The following is a 26,773-nucleotide window of genomic DNA, read 5'->3' as shown; positions in this document are numbered from 1 at the left end:
TTGATTTCTCTATAATTCCATCTCACGACCCACAGTCTAAGAACCGCTGAATTACACTAAAATCAGTGGGATCAGAACGGTTTAAAACTGTACTCAGAGTGGTGAATGAAGTGTACTATCAAGTGTGTGTATAGACACAAACAGGCGCTAACACACGTTGTGTTAAGCACTGTTCCAACACAGAAAACCTTAGCCCTGCCCTGAAGAGTTTACAGTCTAAGGATTCTATGTATTAGTATGTACAGATATACCCTTAGTGACTATTTTCCAAATAGTCTCAACACATCCTTTAAAATTTTGCCTGCGTTTGTGCAGCTAAACAACATTTGCATGCTCCAGTAAGGAAGCGAGACATCTATAACTGTCTAGAAATAAATGCAGGTCATGCCCAAACACAAAATCATATGCTCAATTATAGAGGCCATTGGAAATTTTAGTCTATAATGCACATTTATTTTACGTGATTTGAAGGGCTAGAATAATGCAGATGTTGAGATTTCTACAGGGCAAGGTCTAAGAAGGAGAGAAGTATATTTTACTTTTTAAGGGGAACAGAAAAGCTTTGAGCTTGCCAGGCCTGAATTCAGGATTCTCCATTTGTTTCTTCCAGCAGCTGTGACCTCACTCTTGCCTAAAATGGTGCAAGTAAGCTGGTATTTTGCTACGCGCTGCCTCTGAAACCTAGAATCTGAACTTGTTCTTTGCTGATCATTAAATGAGACTTTCAAAAACTTTGCCTTAAAATCAGGGGCAGCTTTAAAATTGTCTAAATAGAATATTACTAAGGTGGGATCTTAAACAGTATTTTGAAAAGAGTAACTAATTCTTTTTAAAGTATTTCAGGAGTGCATAAAACTCAGCTTTAGAACTGTGAATCTTTTGGTGTTTGGGGGAAATGGCACACCTGTTTCCTGTTTGCAATAGGCATGTTAAACAGTTACTGGCTCACAGAGAGATTGGCACTGACTTTCCTGGGTAACCAAGGGTCTGGGGCAGTGTTTCCCAAACTTGGGATGTCGCTTGCATAGGGTAAGCCCCTGGCGGGCCGGGCCGGTTTGTTTACCTGCCGCATCCGCAGGTCCGGCCGATCGCGGCTCCCAGTGGCTGCGGTTCGCTGCTCCAGGTCAATGGGAGCTGCTGGAAGAGGCGTGGGCCGAGGGACATTCTGGTCGCCGCTTCCAGCAGCTCCCATTGGCCTGGAGCAGCAAACCGCGGCCAGTGAGAGCCGCGATTGGCCGAACCTGTGGACACGGCAAGTAAACAAACCAGCCCGGCCTGCCAGGGGCTTTCCCTACACAAGCGGCGTCCCAAGTGTGGGAAACACTGCTCTGGGGGAAGGAGGAGCCAGGGCAGTGAATCCTCTGGCTCAGGAGAGAACAGCAGAAATCGGAATGGAAAGGACTCTGAAATGGCCACGTCTGCTGAGGAGTGAGATAATTTTAGTAACACAGGCCCAATTCTTCTCTCCATGAAGCCGGTGGAAGCTGCACCAGTGTAAATTGCTGGTAGATCTGGGCTCTATCCATCCGTCAGTCTATATTTGTAGACCCAGGACCTCAAAGGTAGCGAGGCACCTATTCCGATGGAAATCAGTAGGAGTTAGGCACTTCAATACCTTTGAGAATCTGGGCTGCAGATACTGTGACTAACATTTTCAAACATGGGTGCCTAAATTTAGGCACCTAAAACCATAGTTAGACATCTAAATAAAGTACGCTGCTTTTCAGGTACTCCCGGTTCCCGCTCGGCTCTGTAGGACTACTCACGTGAGGAGGGGTTCAGGATTGGGCCCCAAATGGACCCAGATTCTGTTCTCACCTGCTCCAGTTTAAATCCTATATCACTGTATTGACGTCAATAGAATTGTTGTAATGTTCACCCATGGAAATGGGAGCAGAATGTGGTCCTATATAATTATGGCTGTAATTGTCTTTCGTTAGTATTGAATTATTTTGTTTTTCTTGGTTCCTTGTGCTGTTATCCCCAGCTGATCTCTATAGGTTTAATGCAGTGTCTATGTTGCATTAATTACTAATATAGCTCTGTTCCTGTGTGTGCATCTGTCAGTGTATGTCTGTGTGTTTATCTCTGGGTTAGAACTGAGGAAATATGTCAATAAAACCATTTGTGAATATTACAGACATGCTTCCTTGGCATTAGCTTCCCGTTTGATTTGTATTCCACAAACATTTGTGCATGTGATTGTCCCCCCCTTTTTTTGTTCACAAGAATGTTCATGGGAAACAAGTCTCACAAATTCTCATGCACATTCATACATGTTTGTGTGAAGATTTGCCCCTGGCCTGTTCAAGCAGCCATCTTGAAATCTCTTTGATTTACCTCCTCTTTATAAAAGTTTCAGTCATCAGATCCAGGTGCAGAAATAATATCATGTGATACAAGTGCCCAATCACATGCCATGAATAACTCAATTATAACCAATCAAAGTCTCTTCATGGAGAATTGACAAACAGAAAACGGGGGCTGATTAATAGGAAAAAGTACTCTACAAGAATAGCTTGCTCACCTCTAATTTGAGCACACTTGTGTAGTAGGGGTATTTTTATTTGTGTCTGGGATGTTTGTGTTTATGGGTTTTGCTGGATTTGTTTAATACCCCTGTTGGGCTAATATCATGCAAGACCTGGTCTGATGGTATTTCAGATCCTGGAAGGTGGAAGTTCTAAGAGAAGCTCCAACTCTTGTGCTGTGCAAGCCTCATAAGTAGTTTCCTGGAGCAATGAAAGTGGGAACATAAATACAAGTAGTGAGATATTTGGCTTTGTGTGGGTTCTAGGAGAATTAGAATGCACAGCCCATGTGGGTGTCTGTCTGTCTGTCTGGCCCCTTCCCTCCATGGAGGTCTCTTTGTCTGGCTCTCTCTGTGTGTATTTGCATATTTGGAAAACTTTCTTCCCCCCACCCCCATTTTTCCTTGGCTCTGGGTATTTCCCAGTGAACAATTTCTGCACCCACTACCCCTCCCACCAGGTGTAGTAAGGTCACCTTGCTAAGTCCTGTCTACTCAACAGTCACAGACCTGGCTCCTCCATAGGGAAATGGGGCATTTTTCTAACAAGCTCTCCTGTAACCGATTAGCTGGAAAGAGGAAGAAAACAAACCTCTGAAGCTTGTTCCCTTGCACAGCCCTACAGGAGTCACAGCGGCCTTCCCCGATTTTCCCTTCCTGCCTGCTCCCACTCTGCCTTAGCCAGAAGCAGTGATTACAAAGAATCCCAATGCTGAGGGTCTGATTTGTTGCTGTGACATTGATCCGCAAGGCCAGGTTTAAGCAAATGTTATTTTATCTGCAGAATACCAGCATGGCGGAGCCTATTGCTCCCTCAACGCTGTGCTCTCCTCCCTGAACTTATAACCACCCTCAGCCCATCCTTTCTGAGCCCATAACATTGCTCTCTTCTGGAGCACCAAGCTCCCCCCCACCCCCCCAAAAAGCCCCTAACCTCCAGCTTCCCTTCTGGTGCCTATAACCCCTATCAACACCCTGTCTCAACCCCCCAAGCATGTAATCTCCCCATCATCATGAGCCTCTAATCACCCCACCTCCCCAGCCCCTCTCTCTGATTCTCTGTGTCTGTTAAGGCTGGGGCGGGCGGGGGGGGTTGCGGGAGATGGGGCAGCTGCAGGGTAGTGTTAGTAAACACTCTCTTGGGTTCACATTTTAATTCCCCCTCCCGCTCCCTGTCTTCTCCCCCCCATCCTCTCCCTTGTCTAGATGCTCACACAATGAGACCATTGTCAAGGGGCGATTTGAATGCGGGGTCTCCAGGCATGTTCCCAGCATTGTCAAACGGGGTGGGAAGAAAAAACACAACCCTCGCCCAGGCAGGAGGACCAGACCAGACTGAGACAGATGCCTAAATTAGCGACAAAGCCTTTTGAATGTCCCCAGCAGACAAGGGCTGCCTTGTGTGTGTGCGCGCGCACGGCCGCGTGTGGCTGGATGGCAGCTTGCATGTCTCCCCATGTTAATTAGTTTTGCATGCATGTCTGATAAGGTGCCAATGAATATGTTTGTCCTCCTTCCACTGGCAAAAGCTGTTCTAATGGTGGGGGAGGGGGAGGGGAACTTTGGGGGTGGAGTGTGGATGTGTGCTGGAGGCAGCCTGGCAGACTTGGATAATTAGCAGCCACGAAAAGAAGGGGGGAGGTTTAAAGTGACTCCTTGGTTCTCAGAGGGGGCGTGCAGGTTGCATCTTAGGACCTATGATTTGTGGAAATGTGATCTGACATATGAGTTGCTAATTCAGGAGAGGTTACAAAAAATTGCAGCCATTTTTATTTGCTCCGTCTCCTTCTCTCTGTCTTTCCTGTTTCTCTGCCTGTTTGTCTGTCAGGCTTTCTTCCTCGCTGCCCCACATATATCCCACAACTCCTTTAAAAGATGTTTATTTCCAGTGGATGTTAACACACTTTTATACACATGCAAAGCATGAACAGCAACAAACCCCCAGCCTAGTACACGGAAGAGATGTGTGAAAAATCCACTGGCAATAATGAGCATATTTTACAGGAGAAGAGACATGTGGCTGGGGGAGAGGGTAGCAGAGAAAAGAGACAGACAAACAGAAAAATAGAGAGAATATTTGGTGTGGTCAAAAGGTTTTATTGGCATTTGTTTGGGATAGACTCATTAAGCACCAGTGCCCTTTCTACCGCCCTAGCATTTAGGCTGTATATGAAACAGACTTAATAATATTTAGCATTTTAGGAACCATTAGCGAGTTATATACATATGTTTATTGTTCATAATTGTTGCATCTCTCTACCTATAGTGTCAGGCACCCTTAGTACCCTGAGTCCAACTGTACAAACTTCTTTAATGAGTAAATTTAAAAGAAACCCTCTGTAATGATCTAGAAGAGAGAAGGGACTTACATGGCTGAACAATGACTGACCAAATGTCAGGTGTGGAGCTGAAGGTGTTCCTGAGATGTTTTGCTGCAGCCTAAGTTAGACTCCTGGGCTGAAACCCTGACCCTATGGAAGTTGATGGGAGTTTTGTCATTGACTTCAATGAGGCCAGGATTTCAACCCTGTTCATGGGTGTTTTGCCTCTTTCTCTCTCCATCTCTTTGCACTCACTGAACCCTGGCTCTGACTGTTCCAGGGAAGGGAGCAGCATGATAGAAAGGATAAAGCTGAGAGCTGGAGAAGGAGCTGAATGGATCAGCAAGGCAGGGGACAAGGAGGGGTGGTGGAGAAGGGGGGCTAAGATGCTGCAGGCCCTTTAGGGTGAGGATGGGAAGCTTGGTGCAGTGATGGACAGAAAGGCGATGATGGGGTTGGAGGCGGGTGAGTGATGTGACTACAGTGGCAAGAGAGGGAGGCGACTCCTTTCACCAGCCTGAGGTAGATGACAGGAGAAGGTTGCAGTGATCAAGGCCCGAGATGACCCAGGTTTCAGCAGTGGGGAAAGAGGACGGGTGAATTTGGTAATACAGAAGAGGAGGCAGTGCAGGACTGAGGGGCTGATCCAAAGTCCAATGAGGTCCATTTCCACTGAAATATTGTGTGCTTGTCCAGAGGAGGATAGGACTGAGCTGACTCTATCCCGCTGTGTGTGCTGTGCTCTGGAGGGTGTTTCCTGTATCCCTGCTGCCAGGTGCCGCAGCAATGGATGTGGACCGAAGCAGTGGTGCTGGGCGTGCGGCAGCACCCCCTGGCTAGACATAGTAATAACAACCAAAGCCACGGTTTCTGCTTCCAGCACCCCCACTATAACAATTGTTCCAGCACCCCTGTATAGCAGGCGCGCTGGGATCTCTCTCTCTCTCTGCCGGTGCGTAACAGTAGCCGGTGTATGCAGTGCGTGTGTTTACATGCAAAGGGAGTTTGTCCTGTATGTGCCAGAACTTGGTTCCCCTGACACTCACCTGTCCCCGCCCTCTCTGAAGCTCACAGATTGTTCAGCAGCAGCAGGCAGACATCTTGGACTACCAGCCAAGAACAGAGTTAAAGACAGAGCCACCTGCACACACCCGCCCACCCATGGGGCTTTTCTCTAGCCTCTCCTCTGCACTCCATGCGAAGTTCTCTAGGAGTCCCCTTGAATTCTTTATTGGCTATACACACACAGCAGCTCCCCTCCTCCTATGTTTAACCCTTATAGTACCCTGGGTCCAGGCATTTAGATTGCTAAGAATCAAAGGGCAGCCTTTTCTATACTATGGGGCTGTACTTGCTAGGGTATATTTCTAAGTCACCTAATCAAATAACCTTCTTTTTACATGAATGCTTTTGTGTTTAGCCAGTGATTTTATTTGTCCCCTTCTATTGTAACAAGGGACTGGGAGTTTTGGTTGGAAGTTGTGCCTCCCATGAAATAGTGAGAATCTATTAGAGCAACCAGTCAATCAGGGAAATTCTCCAGGCATCCCAGTCACCTGTAATGCAAGGGGATGGCAGAAAGAGAGCTGAGGTATTCCTAGCAATGCAGGCAATGACTGCAGGGATTGGGAGCTTTATTGTGCATTTAGAGAAGTCACTGAGAGTGGTTGTGAGTGCACGTGGTCATGAGGGTGTGAGCCAGTAGCAGTTTGGTAGCGGGTGTGTATGAGCCACTAGCTGCATCTCTGCATGTGAATGTATAGAGCATGTGCAAGTTTTTTCTCTCGTGGCCATTGTGAAAAGTTGTTTTCAAAACTCTCTCTGCTGTTTTCTCACTAGACTCACTGCACAGCCATGAAAGTCTGTGGATAATTTGTGATCAGAAAAGGGGATTCCTCCTGTTTAGAAAGCATGGGTCATCCAATCAGAGAACAAAAGCAATCATAGAATCATAGAATATCAGGGTTGGAAGGGACCTCAGGAGGTCATCTAGTGCAACCCCCTGCTCAAAGCAGGACCAACCCCAACTAAATCATCCTAGCCAGGGCTTCATCAAGCCGGGCCTTAAAAACCTCCAAGGATGGAGATTCCAACACCTCCCTAGGTAACCCATTCCAGTGCTTCACCACCCTCCTAGTGAAATAGTTTTTCCTAATATCCAACCTAAACCTCCCCCACTGCAACCTGAGACCATTGTTCTGTCATCTGCCACCACTGAGAACAGCCGAGCTCCATCCTCTTTGGGACCCCCCCTTCAGGTAGTTGAAGGCTGCTATCAAATCCCCCCTTACTCTTCCCCTCTGCAGATTAAATAAGACCAGTTCCCTCAGTCACTCCTCATAAGTCATGTGTTCCAGCCCCCTAATCATTTTCGTTGCCCTCCACTGGACTCTCTCCAAGTTGTCCACATCCTTTCGGGATGGGGGGGGGGGGCAAAACTGGACTCAATACTCCAGATGTGGCCTTACCAGTGCCGAATAGAGGGGAATAATCACTTCCCTCGATCTGCTGGCAATGCTCCTACTAATGCAGCCCAATATGCCGTTAGCCTTCTTGGCAACAAGGGCACACTGTTGACTCATATCCAGCTTCTCGTCCACAGTAATCCCCAGGTCCTTTTCTGCAGAACTGCCACTTAGCCAGTCAGTCCCCAATACCATGTGACTTACTGGTAGGTGACCAATCATATGGTATGAATAATGACCCAGCATAGTCCAGCACATGTTCAAGCAAATTGTTTAGTGAATATCTGTACTGCAATCCCAAGGGCTCAAAAATCATAGTCAGGCCCCCAAAATTATGAGATTGGCTAAAAATCATGAGATTTTAAAAAAATACTAAACATGGGATTCTTTATATTTGTCTTTGGTCTTCTGTGCCTTTAGATGCACTCAGGTCACATTTACAATCTTTTCGCCACAACCACCTTATAAAGTGAAAGCTAAGATTCTCCTTTAATCACAGGATTCCAGGATCTGGGGCTTAAAGAAAGACACGAAATATCACAAGACTTGTGATAAAATCATAAGCGATGTCAACACTGGAATACTGAACAAATTTGCAAGTTACAAGCTGTTTGGGGATGATTTGCAAATGGAACGAAAAAAGTAAAAATCAATCAGTTAAATGGTTCCAAGTGACTAGTTCACCCAGACTTAGCTGTGAATCTTAATTCACTCATAAGACAAATCCAGATGTCCTCACCCAGACCACATTCTGCCCTGACTCAAATTAACCCCTTGCCAAGTTCACCTGGATCATACAAGGGGTGAATCAGGCTGTCAGTCTTAACTCCTCCCTTTCCAAGGCAAAATCAGCGAGAGCTTTGCCTGAGTAAGGATTCAAGGCCTTGGCCCGGTGTTTGTCAATTGCCCTGAGGTCTTTGGATGCAAGGTGTTAGGGAAGGGACAGGTTATTATTACTCTTTATTCCCAGGTGACAGGCAATGTGATTTAAAGGACTGACTCGTATCTTATTTTAAGCTGGAGTGTTGAGTATGTCTTTGCTTTTAGGTCAGAACCTTTCCCCCACCTCCAGCCCATCTGCCTAGGTCATAGCATCCTGGCAGGCTGAGGGCAACATGTGAGCAGAACTCAAAGAAAATGGCTTCTGAACTTTACTGAGGGCCATGCAGACACCAGCTCCCCCAGTGCCTGCGAGCAGCGGCCTCAGGGAATCTACCAGCAGAACTGTCTCAGCAAACAGAAAGGTGATACCCTCCCACCCCGCATTCCCAGGCTCTGCAGGGTCAAGCCTAGCTTGCCATTGACTTGCATGATCTTGGCCAGTTCTCAGGTCAGAGCTGGAACTCAGTCCTGCAAAAAAGCCAGCTGTCTCTTGGGCATATCAGAATACAGCCATGAGAATGATCAGCAGCGCATGCAAAGGCACCTTTAACACGGGCCATGACTGAGCTAAGGTAGAATTTGGATGAGATGCCCATGCTGTCTCAGGTAGAAGAAGTCAAGGCCAGGGCAGGAGATGAGGGTGCTGGGTTACATGAGTCCAACAAAGGACTCTGTGAATGTCTCTGTACCTCAGTTTCATCCCTGGGCATAGAGAAAGGCACTTGGTTCCAGCCTGGCTTCTGTTCTCACTGGCTGTGCCCACCTCTCAGCAGCAGCATGCTAAGCCTTTGGAAGCCAGGCGAGCCTGTATCCCCAAAAAGGGAAAAAGATTACTAAGCAAGAGACTTAGACCGAGCTGGATGAGCGACCGGCTGAAAGGGGCGATTAGGAAAAAACAGAAAGCGTACAAAGAGTGGAAGAGGGGAGGGATCAGTAAGGAAACTTACCTTAGCGAAGTCAGAGAATGTAGAGATAGAGTGAGAAAGGCCAAAGGCCGGGAAGAGTTGGACTTAGCGAGGGGAATTAAAAGTAATAGTAAGAGGTTTTACAGCCATATAAATAGGAAGAAAGCAAAGAAAGAAGAAGTGGGACCGCTGAAGACTATAGCCGGAGAGGAGATTAAAGATAATCTAGGCATGGCGCAATATCTCAATGAATATTTTGCATCGGTGTTTAATGAGGCCAATGAAGGTATTAGGGATACTAGCACCGTTACAGAGGGGCATACGGGATGGGGGATTACCGCATCCGAGGTAGAAACAAAACTAGAACGCCTTAATGGGACTAAGTCGGGTGGACCAGACGATCTTCATCCGAGAATATTGAAGGAATTGGCGCGGGAAATAGCAGGCCCATTAGCGACTATATTTAATGAATCTGTAAACTCGGGGGTAGTCCCGTTAGACTGGAGAATAGCCAATGTGGTTCCTATTTTCAAGAAAGGGAAAAAAAGTGACCCGGGTAACTATAGGCCTGTTAGTTTAACATCAGTAGTGTGCAAGGTGCTGGAGAAGATTCTGAAAGAGAAACTAGTTGAGGACCTTGAGGTTAATGGCAAATGCGATAAATTACAGCATGGTTTTACGAAGGGCAGATCGTGCCAAACGAATCTGATCTCCTTCTTTGAGAAAGTAACGGACTTATTAGATAAGGGAAATGCGGTGGACCTAATTTACCTGGATTTCAGTAAAGCGTTTGATACAGTACCCCATGAGGAACTATTGGTTAAAATGAAAAACATGGGGATCGATATGAAAATCCAGAGGTGGATAGGGAATTGGTTAATGGGGAGAATGCAGCGGGTCGTATTAAAGGGTGAATTGTCGGGTTGGAGGGAGGTTACTAGTGGAGTGCCTCAAGGTTCGGTTTTGGGACCCATCTTATTTAATCTATTTATAACTGACCTCGGGACAGATTGCAAGAGTGGGCTGATAAAGTTTGCGGATGATACGAAGGTGGGAGGAGTTGCAAACTCGGAGGAGGATAGGGATACTCTGCAGGGAGACTTGAATGAGCTTGTGAATTGGAGTATTAGAAATAGGATGAAATTTAATAGTAAAAAGTGTAAGGTTATGCACTTGGGGACGAATAATAACAATTTTAGTTACAAGATGGGGACGCATTGGTTAGAAGTAACGGAAGAGGAGAAGGACCTAGGGGTCCTTGTGGACCGCAGGATGACTATGAGTCGGCAATGTGACGTGGCGGTGAAAAAAGCCAATGCGGTCTTGGGATGTATTAGGCGAGGTATATCTAGTAGAGATAGGGAGGTCCTGCTTCCGTTGTATAAGGCACTGGTGAGACCTCATTTGGAGTACTGTGTGCAGTTCTGGTCTCCAATGTTTAAAAAAGATGAACTCAAACTGGAACGGGTGCAGAGAAGGGCGACTAAGATGATCAGAGGAATGGAAAACCTGTCGTATGAAAAGAGATTAGAGGAGCTTGGGTTGTTTAGTCTGACAAAGCGAAGGCTGAGGGGGGATATGATTGCTATCTTTAAATATATCAGAGGGGTTAATACAAGGGAGGGAGAGGAATTATTCCAGTTTAGTACTAATGTGGACACGAGAACGAATGGATACAAACTGGCCGGGGGGAAGTTTAGGCTAGAAATTAGACGAAGGTTTCTGACCGTCAGAGGGGTGAAATATTGGAACGGCCTTCCGAGGGAAACGGTGGGGGCGACGGACCTGTCTGGTTTTAAGATTAAGTTGGATAAGTTTATGGAGGGAATGGTTTAATGATAAAACATAGTAGTCAAGGAAAACCAAGCAATGGTACATGAACAACATAATGGCCAACAAGGGTCAGGCTAGAGACTCTTGCCTATATGCTCGGGGTATTACTGATCGCCATATTTGGGGTCGGGAAGGAATTTTCCTCCAGGGTAGATTGGCCGAGCCTCTGGAGGTTTTTCGCCTTCCTCCGCAGCATGGGGCAGGGATCACTAGCAGGAGGGTCTCAGCCGATTGAAGTCACTAAAACACAGGACTGGGGACTTCAACGGTAGAGTACAGGGAAGGGTCTTGCGGCCTGCGGCATGCAGGGGGTCAGACCAGATGATCATAATGGTCCCTTCTGACCTTAATGTCTATGAGTCTATGAGTCTATGAGCTCTCTCTGGTGGCTGTGCTCCACCAGACAAGCCAGGGAAATACCAATTAAGCCTGCTCAGTTCTTCCTCTCGAGTTGCAGACACAAAAATTCACAATGAAAAGCTCCAATACGTTCAGGGGAACTGGCCCTCAAATTGCTGCAGGAATGTGGCTTTTGGCTCCAGCCACACTTAGACCCAATACACCCCTATCTTATACAGGAACTCTGCATCATCTACTGATGGGTTTTGGATGCCTTGACATTTGGTCTTTTTAATGCCCAAGGTGAAGTGACCCCTAATTCCAAGCTCCGGTAGAGTCTGATGACATCTAATAGTGGGTAGGAAAAACTGATATGCTATGTTGTGCTCAGAGCCAGGGTGCAGCTAAAGACCAAGCTGTATCTGACTTAAAATGGTGGATATAAAGTTTGTCTTGCCCTCTGGAATGGTCAGGCTCTGAATTTACCCATTAATGCTTCAGTTCTAATTGCACGGAAGAACTTGGACTGACAGAGGAAAAAATGTCCTGCAAAGAACTGGAAACCTCCTCCCTCTGCCTGGGCCTAGCCTCAGAGCAAATACCCCTCTGGAGACTTGTCCCAACAAAGCCCTCTCCTCCTGCCTGCCCCACCTTTCCTCTTTCACTGCATCACTCACCCGTCCAGTCTCTGGTTAATTCAAGCCCCTCGCCCCCTCACAGCGAAACACAAATTTGCTTTGTCAAAATTCTTTGCCGGGTTGATCTGCAGAAGAGTCGTCCTGTTGGGAGAAATATTTCCATACGCGCAAAGCCTCTTAATGAATCCGTGGCAGCAAAGTGGGTAACGCGCTCTCCTTGCCAAGGCTGCTTGGCACAGCTCGAGTCACGTAACCAGACTAGTGTGCCAGCAAGGGACAGTTCAGGAAGAGTTAAACTGGGGGCCACTAATCCATGTGCATGAAGCATAACACAATTCTCTCGCTCTCCCTTCATTCTCATCTAGTTCCCCGCCCAGGCACACACACAGACACCTTTTTTCATCTTCCTCATCTCCTTCTATCCATTTCTCCACCCCTCTCTCTCTCTGCCTCCCCCTAGCCCCAATATTCCCCTTATTTAGTCTGGTTCTCCATCTCTTTCTTTACCCTCTTATTCTCCTTCCTCTCTCGGTCAGTCTCTCCTGTGTTGTCCCCCTCACCATTGCCCCGCACATGCCTCCCTCACACTTACTCTTTCATGTCTCCAGAGCTGGATATTCAAGTGGGAACGAGGGGCTGTATATTTTGGCTGTGCTGGAGGTCACAGCTATATGGGGATTGTTTAAAATAGATTTGCCCACATCCCAGCCCATGTGACCAGCCTCAGCTGCGGCTCTCTCTTTCTTAATCTGGAGATAAGCGTGATTATCCGAAGAAGGGCTGTTCTGAGCTTTGTAACTGTGACAGGGGAGCTTTCAAGTCGCACTTTGCTGGCAGAGCAGCGTTTAAAGCCGGGGAATCAGATTCCAAGCGTGGCTTTGCATCTCTTTTCTGCTGGGAGCATGGTGCAGGGCTGGCAGTGGGGATGGGAGCTTTATTAGGACTTTGCTTATGGTGCGGAAAAGCAGGGGGAACAAAATCCAGATTCACTCGCCCATTTCACAACCCTCAGCAGAGTTGCAGAAAGCGGCATTGAATAAAGAGGATGGGCCGGTGTGAGCCCTGATCTAAGTGGCTCGGACTCTCATTGACTTCACTATGCTCACACCATGGCTGAATTTGGTTCCTTGCATCTGCACCAGCTCTGCTGATATTTCTCTTCATTGCAAATGAGTTGTGTAGCGGCCTCTGTCTCCCAACCAAACGAAACCCATTGCCCCGAAACCACATGAAGGCAAAGTGATTGTTCTGGAAGGCGATTGAGATGGCTCAGGGAATTGGCAGGGAGATCTGGAACGTTTCCCTTCTGGATCGTTCGCCTGAATGCTGCCCACGTTAGTAGCGACTCAGTGCTGTTATTGGGTGACATCTGTTTGGCCTGCATAAAATGAGTCCAATGCTCGGACTCTTGGCCTGTCTCTTAGCAGGCCGGGTATTCATGTTGCAAAACCCACCACTGCCACCTCACATACTAACTGACCCTGTTGAAAGGCTCAATGGAGACGCCAAAGTCTGAGGCCAGTGTTGGACAGTGGCACAGTGATGGAGGGTAATTCGTTTGGGAAGCTTGTACTGCCACTGCCCATGCTGTACTTCTGTGGAGAGAGGCCTTCAGCATCTAGGGTGGGAAGCCAGCATTCTTCACTGGCAGCAAAGAGAGCCCTTAAAAATTTTGGATTTGGGAAACTGGGAGCCAAACTCTGCAGGTTGTAGGGCCTTAGGTATTGGTTTGGGGCCAGGCTGCAGTTATTGCTACCTGTCTTGGGTGGACTGATCCATGCCACGGCCAATGGGACTTGATCATTGGCAGGAGGGCAGCGCAGTTGCTAAGATGGAGCCCCACTTCCTTTTCATTTGATCTGTCTTCACAAGTGGCAATGGGGCTTTTCCTTGCACTTCTGGGACTCATTCGTTCAGCCTGAATGTCCCCACTGCTCCCCCACTGTGCGACCTGGCATAATTCCAGGGCTGCCTTTAGGCCTGGTCCTGCAATCATAGACTCCTAGAATATCAGGGTTGGAAGGGACCTCAGGAGGTCATCTAGTCCAACCCCCTGCTCAAAGCAGGACCAATCCCCAACTAAATCATCCCAGCCAGGGCTTTGTCAAGCCTGACCTTAAAAACCTCCAAGGATGGAGATTCCAACACCCACTTAGGTAACCCTTTCCAGTGCTTCACCACCCTCCTAGTGAAAAAGGTTTTCCTAATATCCAACCTAAACCTCCCCCACTGCAACTTGAGACCATTGCTCCTTGTGCTGTCATCTGGTACCACTGAGAACAGTCTAGATCCATCCTCTTTAGAACCCCCTTTCAGGTAGTTGAAAGCAGCTATCAAATCCCGCCCCCAATTCTTCTCTCTTCAGACTAAATAATCCCAGTTCCTTCAGCCTCTCCTCATAAATCATAAGTCATAACTCAATGAAATCACTGGGGCTGCAGGATCAGGCCGTCAGATGATAGCTGCTCATCTGTTGAAAGACAAGAACCTACATGGAGTGAAGGCTCAGGTCCTCTATGTCAATTTTGTGTGAACGTGGTCTGCTGGTTTGATGGGGTGAAGGGATCTTTGGATGTGTTGGGGGGGGGAGGAGCACTGAAGTGATGCCAATAATTTCACCAGAGACTCCTAGAAAAAACGTGTCCCTGATGCTGTGCTAACCCCTATGTCCCAGGGCAAGGGGTGCACCTGGGAGAGGGGTGCTGGAGAGATCAGCTGGGGAATTTAGGTATGTGTTTCCCTTTTCAAAGAATGCCCCTTTCCCATACCCAAGGAAACCGGTGACATCCCTGAACAAATAAGCTTTTATGTCATGCTCCTGCTGGAAATGTTTCAGTGGTTTGAGCATTGGCCTGCTAAACCCAGGGTTGTGAGTTCAATCCTTGAGGGGGCCACTTAGGGATCTGGGGCAAAAATCAGTACTTGGTCCTGCTAATGAAGGCAGGGGGCTGAACTCGATGGCCTTTCAGGGTCCCTTCTAGTTCTATGAGAGAGGTATATCTCCATATGTTGTTATAAGATTGAGGTTGAAGTCTTGGTCCCATTGACGTCGAGGTCAGTTTTGCTGTTGACATCAGCGTGGCCAGCATTTCACTCTGAGCTTAGTGCTAGGGCAGCACAGTGCGTGGCTGAGCAGAGAGCTAATGAGCTGATGCCAAAGTTTCCTTCTTCCAATAGAATAATTGAAAATGACCTACCCGCTCCTGGGGGTACTGCACCCCCAGGTCTCACCCGATAGATTGTGGGTATGATGTACAGGTCACTGAGCGTGGAAAGGGGCAGAGAGAGGCCAGGGCCATGCCTTCGTTTATGTTTGCACAGCGCCCAGCACATTGTAATGATAAGAAAGGGCTGCAGGCACAGTGATAGGTGTTCTCTGTACCTGACTTCGCAAGAGTGGCCAAACAATTATCCAGCTTACTCCCAGCCACATGGGAAACACTTGGCTAAGGTGGGCCAAGGCCATGCTAGTCTCTGTAATGCCAGCAGGAATGTGTTTTAATTTGAAGTATCCAGGACTGGACTAAAGACTCGGAGGGGGCTCCGAAATACAAATCCAAAAAAGATTTTTCTTCGTCAGCTGATTCTGCAGAGCACCTCTCTCTGCCCCAGCACCGGTCACTCACTCCAGATCAGACCCTGAAATCTTGAATCCTTGCCTCTGATCGGCGATGATGCCAGGTTGATGCAGTTTAATACTTATAGAGCCTTGGCCACAACCAGTCATGTGGCATTATTAGGAATGAGACAGACCAAATGTTAGGGTGCCCATGTGAGCTGCCGAGTTACCAGACAGACTCCTGGCGTGGCCAGAATGATGGCATCTGGTGCATTATCATTAGTGCTGGCGGTGCATTAGAAATCCGATTGTGTAGCTTCAAAATTGGGGGTGGTAGATTTCCATTTCTGAGCTTTGTGCACGTGCTCTGCACTCCCCTCCCATGGGTCATGGTGTTGGGACAACTAGATGGCTCTGTGGAACCAGTTCCCAATCAAATGTTCTAGGCACTCTTGTTTCGCAAGTTCAAGTTGCAAGCTTGCTCCCAGGGCGAGCACTGTCGGCGCAGCACATTCAGCCCCAGTGGGAGAGGAAGCACATCACCCTCCAGTGCTTGGGGCAGCTCTGACTGGCTTCGAAAGGAGCCACATCCAGTCATCCCTGTCCAGAGGATGGGTTGCTGGAAGTGGGGCAAGTGAGGATAGGGAGTCATGGAGGAAATGTAGTAATACTTAGTATTTATATAGGATGGATAATCCAATAGCGTGGTGGAGTCTTTTGTAGCTGGGGGACATAGCACTTCCATTAAATACGTGGAGGTGGTCCTAGAAGATCTTCTCCCACAAAGTCAGCCTGCCACACAGAGAGGCCTTTACTTGAAAGGATTATCTCTGCAATGGGGATGCCTTTGCTTTTGTTTGGGTTTATGGTAGGGGTTTTTGAGAGAGATGGGCCAAGGAGACGGTGAATGGATCAGGATTGGGGTCAAGACAGGGACTGGAGTTTGGGTTCAGATCTGATCAGGACTAGGGGCAGCTCTGATAGCTGCTACCTCGCTAGTGGTTCTCATGAAATTCTGGCTGTATCCTCACTGAAATGGGAAATAGCCCTTCCCAGTTTGGGACCCAACTTGGGATGAAAATTGTTGGGGCAGTTTCCAGTCTGGCAAGTTGAACCTGAACCCAGCCAAAATTCAAAGAAGGTTGGATTCAAGGATCTACTTTTGGCCTATCTCTAATTTTATCTGATGGGAATTTGCAGTGAAAACTCAGCAGGTCCCTCAGCTGGGACAGCTTGTAGAGATGCACTGGTTTCCCTGCATGGTGATCCGGTGACATTTCCTTTCCTCCACGCCGCAAAAACACCGCAGGCTGTCAAGGCTGTTGTGCATCCTTAAATCAACCTACTGTGCACCAGAGGCAATTCATGTATCAGATGTCCAGGGAAGAGGTGGGAGAATTGGAATGTGGGTCCCCCATGAGGGTTTTGCCCCATGATCTTTAGGGACAGCTCAACTGGCTTCCACCAGTAGCGACTCCTAGGAGCTGTTTTCAAACTGTGTGCTTGCAACTGCATGTGCATGTTTGTGGGTGCAATTGTATGCCTGATTTTTGCATGCAACTACCATGTTTGGGCACATATATTACTTGCATGGACCAGTAGCCGGTGAGTGCATATAATCCTGGGGACTAAATAAACAAATGAGGTAAGGAGTTGCAAGTGCATAATTCTGAAAAGCAAGCTCTTAACTATTACCCACACTGCCTTTGCATGTTTATGGAGTGTCATGCAACCAGTCCTTATATGGATGAAAGATCTGTCTTCCCCACTGCACCCCAGGGTGTTTCTATCTTGCTAGCTAAATTGGCAAATTGCTTGCCTGAGCCCTCCTTTTCATGCCTATGGCACACTACAGTGCTTTGGTGAGGATGTGGCCCCAATGTGTAGCCTTGCTCCAGTGTATTGCACGAGGAACAATGAGGTGGACACAGGACCACATTTTCTCCTAGTGACTCTGAACTACTGGACGAAAGTTTTGGATTCAGTGCAGCTGCCATGTTGCATGTTCTTTATATATAAAGAACATATAAATATAATATTCTTGATTTTCTTTAACAAAAAATGAGTGGAGAATGGAAAAAAAGACAAAAGAGCAAAAAGTAAAGAACTGGGAAGGGAAGGGAAGGGAAGGGAAGGGAAGGGAAGGGAAGGGGTGCAGAGAGGGGAAAGGAGCATGCCATATCTGTTTACATCCACTAAGAATTAATCAAAGGTTACTAAAAAGCCCAATTTTTTTCAAATTTGTCTATGGTCTCCCTTCTATGAAATGTTACCCATTCTTTAGCCGCTAGGGCAGCCAAATTGCTGCGCTAAGCTTCTATCCCTCCCAAATTTAGATTGCCTATGCCAAGTCTGGAACAAAGATTTGAAGCCTAGCCAATGGGCAAGTGCCTTGCAAAACATTAAACTCTATTGATCTACAATTAAGGCTGATCTAGTCATGTTACATGTTCTGAAGGAACTGAGCCACAAAATGAAACCGGGGGACAATGACATATTTCTCTGGAGACTTGTGCAATCCCGCATCCATGAGAAAGAGAATGCAGACATAGCCGCCATGTGTTTATTTGCATTTGTGCATGTGTGTAATGGTCATGTACATATATTTGCCTATGTAGTTACACATCAGTGTGTGTATTCATGCATTTGTGTGGATGTATGAATCTCTGTGTATGGACGTGTGTGTGTGGGGGGGGAAACGGGTAGGAGAGGTCATTGTCTGTTCTTAGAAATCTCTTAAAACTGGTGTGAGCTCCTAGAGAAAGTGTTAAGGTTTGAATTGCAAGCAAAAGATGAAAACGTCTCCCTCCAAGTTGTTCCTATTAATTTCAGGGCATGTAGCAGGAGTTTGTGTGGTAAATTAAAGTGAAGAGGCAGTCAGTGAGTCCGCCTAGTTAGACCAGGGGACTAGGAATTAGAACAGCTGCATTCTAGTCTCACCTATTCCACTGATTCACTGGGCCAAATTCAGCCCTAATGTAAGTGGCTGCAACTTTATTAAGGTGACTAGCATGGAGCTCCTTTGCGCCGACCTGTGACCTTGGGCCAATCCCTTGCAGCGCTCTGTGCCTCAGTTTCTCCAAGTATGACATAAACCTGCCCTTTGTAAAGTGCCTTAAATTTCTCATATCAAAGTCATTACATCAGTGCAAAGGATTTTATTGTCCACCTTACCTGAGGAAGGAGACTCTTGTGGAATTAACTGGAGAGACAGGAAGCTCATGGTTTGAAATTATCACTAAAAGTCAGTGCGTAGATGGTTGTTTACTCTGCCATGCCTGATCAGAATGAGCATCTGAAGCAATGACTATGAGAATCTAACCATATGGAAAGCTTCTTCTCACCTTCCTGGGCTATAGTAAAGACAGGAAAATGGAGGGGAAGGGGTTAATCGAGTGATCCATTTGGTGACCTGGTAGAGGATGGTTTCCTGACATGACATAGGGAAGAGGGAGCTAGAAGGGTAACTGAGCCGCTTCTGTTTGGAGAGTGCCCGAGAGGACATGTTCACCAAAGGCACAGACGGGGGAGCAGTTCAGGGATGGCAACCAGAACAATGTTTGTATTTGGGACTTGGATGACACCAAATGAGGGTGAAATAAAGATGCTGCATTTCAGGCCAGGGTATTTTGGAAGACTGCAGGGAGGACTGGGTGAAATTGAGTTGGTTAAAATAACTGAGTGAGAGGACAGAGAGGACAAAGATGAACCATTCTCTCTCCAGTGAGAGTCCTGAAGGCCATCCAGCAATGAGCACTGAACACTCGAATTCTTACAAAGATAAATGGATGATTGCCAAAGGGAATTCAGGGGACAGGCAGAGTTATAGATGAGATCCAATCCATCAGACAGAGAAGGGATCTGAAAGGGAAAGTTGAATGAGCACGGAAGATAACCAATACGTATTATTGATTGATACATAAACAAGAAATTGGTGAATGTTTTCCTAGAAAGGGTGAAGGGAAGATTTCAGCAATGAAGGGGAAGGCAATGCCTAATCAATGAAATGGTTAGCTCGGTTTCAGGAGGTTCGTAGAGTTCTCAGGCCAGGAACTGATGCAAGATTTTCAGTGGAGGAAGAAGACACCCTGAAGGAATCAGGATCACAGCAGAAAAAAGAGCAGGCTGAGATAGGATCCACCCAAGATTATGAAGGAAGAGGCAAAGATATGAAGAGCTTATAGAAGATGTATTCAAAACCTCCTAGAAAATAACTCTACATGTATAGGCATAAAGGGCTCCACACATTTCAGTGTGGAGGGTTGATCACCCATTGTTGAAATGCAGCCAGCTCTGGAGTGGAAGCAGCAGCCACTCTTCACCAGCAGCATGACACAGCAGCTTTTCAGGGTGAAAAGTGAAAACTGACATCTCCAGCTGAAAGGACAGGGTGGAGTTTAAGTGGGTAGAATGTAATCTCCCAGACTGGAATGGGGCCAGGGCACTGGGATTAACACCCACTTAATCACCACAAGTGACAAGAGCCTTCATGATCCATTGCTGAAAGCCAGCCTAGCACCCCACACTGTACTTGGGTATCAGCTCAGTTCTGACTCAGCTGGAACACCTACGCAGTCAACCCCGCCTGTTCCTGCAGCACCCTGAGTTTTACTTTGGTCTCAGACACGTACGGATTCTGCTCAGTTTGAAGTGACAGCCCAAGGTAGGATGGCTGTGGACCAAAGCTCTACTGATGTACCATTTATATTGAAGGGACTTTGAGACCATTCAGAAGACTAGTTATTGTCATTACAAACATTTATTATAAGGCCCCCTTCTCCACGGTATGTGAGTCCATTTTTCATTGATTAAAACCTTGACAAAAACATGTCTGTTTACCTGACCCTTATCACCATAGGATCTGAGTTCCCTGTGAAGTAGGAAAGTGCCATTGTCCCCATTTCACAGAAAAGGGACTGAGGCACAAAGATCACACAAACAGTCTGTAGCAAAGCTGAGAAGTGGGCACGCATCCTGAATCCCATTCCAGCATCTTAGCCCCAAGACCATCCTTCTCTTCAAACACACCACAGAACTGGAGAAGACATAGTCAATACACTGGCTGCTGCAGATTCTGTCACAAGTCACAAAAACCCTGGACAAATAGTTGCCTCTTGCAATGCTTTCTAATGGAGCCCAGCTCAGGCTCCCAATTATTTCTAGTGGGAACAAATTTCAGACAGAAGGGCCTTCTCCCAAGAAAGGCCTAACCCATCTCCCTTGTAGTTCAGCCTTGGGTCAGGTGGGTTAAATGTTCTGAACCAGCACGGATGCTGCAGATCAGACAGGAAGAACTGGACTTTAAAGTAGCTGATCTCTAAGTCATTTAGGGCTTTGTAGATAGTCACCATCACCTGGAATTTCACCCAGGGATTGGCCAGCCTCCAGAGTTTAGCCTAGGTGTGATATGCTCCCACCAGCCTACTTTTGTTCTGAAATCCTGCATTCTGTGCTAAATTAAACTTCAGCGTGGTTTTCATGGTTAGCCTCAGGAAAAACATCTTCATCAACCATGGAGATAACAATCGGCTAATCTGAGAGGAACGAATGCATCCTCATGCTAGCCATAGACAAACATGACTTCAGCAGTGGGGTTATATAGGAAATGCTAAGCAGGACTGCAAAGCAGGATCAGATGGAGAAGTTCACCTGGATGCAGGAGAGGGAGACCCTACCTAACCAAACTGAAGAAGCAGTAATGAGAGTCACTGAGGGGAGAAGCCATGGATCTAATTCACCTGAGTGCTAAAGTTTGAATCCTCTCATCTTAAAACCTTTCTCTTTCTTTACTATTAATATCTGAGTAGTGCCTAGAGGCCAAAGTGGAGACTGGAATCCCATTGTGTTTGGTCTCCTTGCATCCCTCCTCTCTGTGACACACGCCCACACTCACCTTCCCCATCACTGCCTTTTCCTTCCCTCCCTTTGCTGTCTCCTCCCATCCCACCCACTGGAACTATGCTTATTTGCATAATTATTTGCATAATGCTTATTTGCATAATTATCCATTTTCAGCATCCTCTTCCTTTTTTTCTCCTCCCCATACAGTGCTTCACCGTTTCTGTCTGTATCAGTCTCTGTAACTAACTCTGCAAAGCATTGCTCTCAGGGTCTGCATTGGACAGACACTCTATAAAATATAGAACATTACCAAGCCTTTTCCCCCATGTCATTGACTTATCAGTGGCCTGAATGGGATCATTACTAGGGTGGTTGTTGAGGTTCTATTTTGGACATTTGCCACTGCTTGCAATGCCTGCGCTCGCCACCAATGCGCTGAGATTGAGTTAGGATCCCTGAGGCTAACATTTCCACTTTCCCTTTCTTTGATCTAAGTCTCTTTTCCTGAATTGATGGCCTTGGCAAGTCAAAACATCTCTTACCCAGCTTGACTCTTCCTTTCTGCTAGTGAAAGAACTCCCTCTCTCAGTGCCACGTGGCAGATGCCAGAGCTGAGTATCAGCTGTGCATCCGAATTAGGGTAAGGGCAGAGGCAGGCACCCACATTTTGTCCAACCAAGAGCTTGGCCAGGAATCCGAGGGATCATCTAGTCTGCACGGCAGGAAGCAGTCCTCAGCTGCTTCTGTCTCTAATCTGATGGGGTGGCCTCCACAGGTGACCAGATCCAGACTGCCAAGTGTCATTTTGACTTAAGTAGTCTGGCTGCTGGAGCAGCACATGTTGGCATCTATCATCTCTAGAGTCCATACATCACTAGTTAAGGGGAGAGTGGCCACTGGCTGCTTTGTAGAATTCTGGCTACAACGATGTGAGACGATTCAACTTTAGACTGATCCACTTGATACCCAAATACCTAATGTGCCTTCAGCTAGCACCAAGCCATTAAGCAGCAGGGGCAATCCTTCTCCCCCCAGGTCTGGGTTAATGCCATGGTCTCCTATCATCAGCTGGCCCATCTCCTTCCTTTCCTAGTACCCTGCTAAACTGGCAGCCCTGATTCCAATAAAGCACAGCCACCATTCCAATAAAGTTCAGCCACTCAGCCTCATGTGGCGGAAATAAATATACTCTCATATCGAGAGGGAGGACACTTAGGTTTATGATGAAGGGTGCCCAGCATGTGATGGGTTAACACAGTCTCCAGCTAATTTCTGCAAGCCAGCTCCCCTCCTCTTCTTTGCTTCTGTATGCAGCAGACAGGGCCTCTGCCTAGGTTCCTGCACTGAGCTGTTGCCAGGGGAGCAGTTAGGCAAGTCTGAGCTATGCGGGGAAAAGGCCTGGCCTGTCAAAGTGTCTGAGATGAACCATAGCCCAGTCCCCCTGCAGCTGGGCTCAGGCATGCCTCAGCCCTTGTTTGGAGCCTGGGAATGGCAAAGCCCAGTGAGGTTCAAGGGCAAACTTGCTATTCATTAGTCAGGGGTCCTTGACGTTCCCACTCTCTGTCTCCCTTCTTCTTCTTCTTTTTTCTATCCCTCTTTTGACACATTCCTGGGTGCCTTTGGTGAAAGCTCCCCTCCGCCTCCTCGCCTCTGCATAAACTTCCCCAGGAGACCAGGCAGGGAGAGGAACAATGACTGCAGGATGTCTATTCAAACCAGAGGCCCAGTCAGACTGGCTGGATCACTTGGTGTTTGCTGGCTGGGTCCCTTGCTGGGTTCTTCTTCCCCAACATTTCTGTGTGTGTGTGTGTGTGTGTGTGTGTGTGTGTGTGTGTGTGTGTGTGTGTGTGTGTGTGTGCGCCCTGCTGTCATTTGACTTGGATTTCAGATCACCGATATTCTTATTATCATCATATTTGCAGGAAATTGTAATTTAAGATAAGATAAGAAAATGACAGCTGCATTTCTCTGGCTCAAACAGCCCAAACAAAGTGCAGAAAAGTTGCTTCTTATATTAGGCGCGTGAGCACAGGACAAGTTAGCAAGCCAGGGAATGTATTTTTACACACACACACACATACGCACACACACACACACACGTCTCTAGTGCACAAGATAAAACGAGCTGTGTAGCCATAACACTCGCAGCCTCCCTTCTTACCCCAGTGAATGGAATATTTCATAGCTCTTAGAAGCTGAAGCTCCCTTGTAATTATCCAAGGCAAACAGCACGTGTTATTAGTTTAAAATGGTTTCTCCCTCCCCAGGCCCCTGGAGCAGAATGGAGGTGTAATTGTGCTAAGGAGTTAGCCGGGGAGAACACAGCTTTTGGTCACATTCAAGTTGGAGGTCTTGAGCCAGGGAGCCAGTATGAAAGACTCTTATTTGCATAAGCAGCATGTGCCGGTACAAAAAGAAAGATATCAGGGGCTTTCAAAATTCAATCGAGGTTGGAAGGAAAATAAGGGGAAGGGGAAGCAGAGTGAAAAAAATTGACAGTGAAAAGGGTTTTGCTAAGTAACACCCCAGCGAGATTAAATTGTCCAGAAAGTTTCTCCCTATGAGTCTATGAATTGGGCGATGGGGTGAGGCGAAGGGGAGGGGCAGAATCCATCCTTCCAAAGGGCATGAAAAGGAAATTGGCAAAGGAAAAAAAATCTGATTAGGCAGGTAAGCCCTGCATTTTATTAGTTGTTAGTTTGGGGTTTGTGCCCCACAATGTTACCAGCAATGCTGCTTCTGCAGGGGCCTCATCAATGGAGAAGGTGCTTTTTTTTTTAAAAGAACCACAAACCTTAACAGAACATTCAGCTGATTTCTAACAACAATAGAAAATAACAGAAGAAGGTCCCTGGCTGTCTCCCACAGGCCTAGGCTAGCAGGGAGTGGAACAGTAATTGCAAATTTTTATGGAAAAACAAAGCTATTTTTCAACCCTCATCTACTGCCTGATCCAAAACCCATTGAAGCGAGTGGAAAAACCTGACTGGCTTGGGATCAGGTCCCTAGTGAGTTTTTGTGTTTCCCAACACTGGTTAGTAAGAGTCCCACGCCTGTACTGGAAATATACCACAGAGTTTCTTTTTCGCGTGTTTTCTTGATACACATAGCCAAAGGTTCAAGGCCCTGAACAATGTGCAGGGACAGAGTATTTGCAATAGACCTCGGCTTTTCTAAAGCCCCTTGGAAGAGCTGGGGGTTGAAATCAGAGGAGTCTGGCCAATCTCCCCGCCCACACACACATGTATTAGATGCACAAAGGTACACATTGCTCAGGAGGCCGGATAGCAGCAGATGGCATTGCTGCTTTCAGGAGTGGGTTTCTATCCTCTACCAGTAAGTGCCTCCTCTATTTGCACAATAGATGAGCCCCTCAGGCTGCAGCAGACTGAGACAGACTGCCAGGGTGGAGGGGCAAAGGAGCATGGAGCAGCAGTCCTGTGTTTGCTCCTGCCTGCTTCGATTGCAGAGGGAGCAGAGTGGTGCCTCCATCTAAGGTGGAGAGTGGAATCTTCTGGCTGACCTGCCTAAATTCTTCCCGGCTGGCCACTAAGGTGCAGACTTCCCCCCCTTTCTTTTGAAAATGACCTCTTTAGTGAGTTATTTAGTTTCAGTGGCAATCCCCAGCTGCCCTGGGTGCGCAGCAAGCATGAAATTTTAAACAGATGGGAGAGTAAACGAAGCTGCTCTCTCTGCTTAGTAAGAGCTTAACGTAACTAGATGGGAAATGGAGCACAATCCAAACTTAAATCAATGTGGAGCCATGTCCACAAACAGATGCCCACTGGGAGGAGCAGGGAAGGGGATCAGGGATCACCAGCTGAACCGAGCACCTAGGATCCCATCCATAGTCCTTTGCAGTCAGTGGAAGACTCCCATTGATTTCAGTGGGCTCCGAATCAAGCCCCTGTTTGGATGGCTTGGAGTGAGAGACAGTGGGCCCAGTGCAGAATGGAGAAAGCAGGTTCTGCCCAGTGACTTCAAGGGGATCTGCATATCAGATGGGTGTGAGTTACACTGCATTGCTCACACCTGGTTTATTATCACTGTACCTCTGAGCAGAGGTAGGCCAGTACCAAAGACTTTCCACCAGCCTTCAGGTTTTAATGTAGAATGAATTCACCTAGAACTGGATTTATCCCTTTCCGCTTTATTTTACGGGCCTGACCCAAAGCCCATTAAAGTGAAGAGGAGTCTTTCCATGGATGCCAATGAGCTTTCGATTTGGTTCGTAATGAATATTCTAGCAAAGATGTTTAGGAGCAGGGATGTTCCTGGAGAGAGTGATTTTCAAGTGAAGGTCCCTGGAAATCAGACTCTGGCTTCTTAAATGTTGGGTATTCACATGATTCAATCAAACAATTACCCTCACTCATCCAATCAAGGAACAAAAATGTGCTCTAGGTGTCCAATCAAACATTGAATTCTCTCAGGTAACTCCCAAAAGAGACATATAGCAATAATTATTCACAAAAAATAGTTTGTGGGTAATTCTGACTATTTTAGGAAATTGTGAGCTGGTGAAAAAATGAGCTGAAACTAGCTGAATGATGGTTCTTTGTTAATTATTGACCCAGCTCTGCTCCTAATGTGGGTTTACACCCATGGGTTACATCACCAGTGGCGGTGGCCTGGCAAGAGAAATGGACAAAGGAAAGGAACTGGATTTGCAGGCAGTCCCAGTAGCTAGAGGCTTGTGACTGGTGGAAAATAACAACAACCAAGAGAAAACAAGGGGCAAGAAGTACTGAGACAAATAAGAAAGAACAGGAAAAATAGCTCAAATGACCTTTTTCCTGACTATAATGGCTTTTGATCCAGCCTAAATCGTTCTATATCATTTTACCGAAGGGCCTGCCAAAGACAAGGGCTTAGAGACCAGGGAAAGTTAACATGAAGATTAAAACATCAGAGGGCTGGTTCTTTAGAGGCTCTGACATGCAGAGTAATCCCATGCCCCCAAAGCTTTAGGAGGAAGGCTCCTCCCACTGACTGGCCACATGTAGGACCTCTGAGGTCAGAGCTCCTCAGCCCCTCACAGAGAGAGGTGGGGAGATTTACCAAGAAAGTAACAGTGAGAAAGAGACAGCCATAGGGCGGGAGGGGATCCCAGCATTTCAGTAGCACAGGGGCCTTCTCGCTCACCCTGCAGTCTATAAAGCCAAAGGCTTGAAGCAGCGGAACTGGGCAGAACGTGTAAACTCTGGCCATGGCAAACATTTTTGGGGAGTGGGTGTTGTTCCTTGGCACAGGGGAGTGTTTCAGTGAAACAATCACTGTGCTTTGGCATTGGCTCCATCCATGGCTGAGAGGCTCCAAGCGCACTGAATTACTTCCTTGCTGGTAACAGAGGGTCCTGTGGCACCTTTAAGACTAACAGAAGTATTGGGAGCATAAGCTTTCGTGGGTAAGAACCTCACTTCTTCAGATGCAAGTGAGGTTCTTACCCACGAAAGCTTA

The 26,773-nt window shown here is 47.0% G+C and overlaps 1 long non-coding RNA gene across 1 annotated transcript in view; it reads left to right on the top strand.

The window, feature by feature from the left end:
- Positions 1-26,773, top strand: part of LOC117884140 — a 57,941-nt gene that overhangs the window by 29,694 nt on the left and 1,474 nt on the right. The gene's annotated exons all lie outside the window — the stretch shown is intronic.

The sequence above is a fragment of the Trachemys scripta genome, chromosome 10 (assembly GCF_013100865.1).
Source record: "Trachemys scripta elegans isolate TJP31775 chromosome 10, CAS_Tse_1.0, whole genome shotgun sequence".
In the NCBI taxonomy this organism is placed as follows: domain Eukaryota; kingdom Metazoa; phylum Chordata; order Testudines; family Emydidae; genus Trachemys; species Trachemys scripta.
Note: the sequence above shows the minus strand (reverse complement) of the source record. Positions and strands in the feature narration are given on the sequence as shown.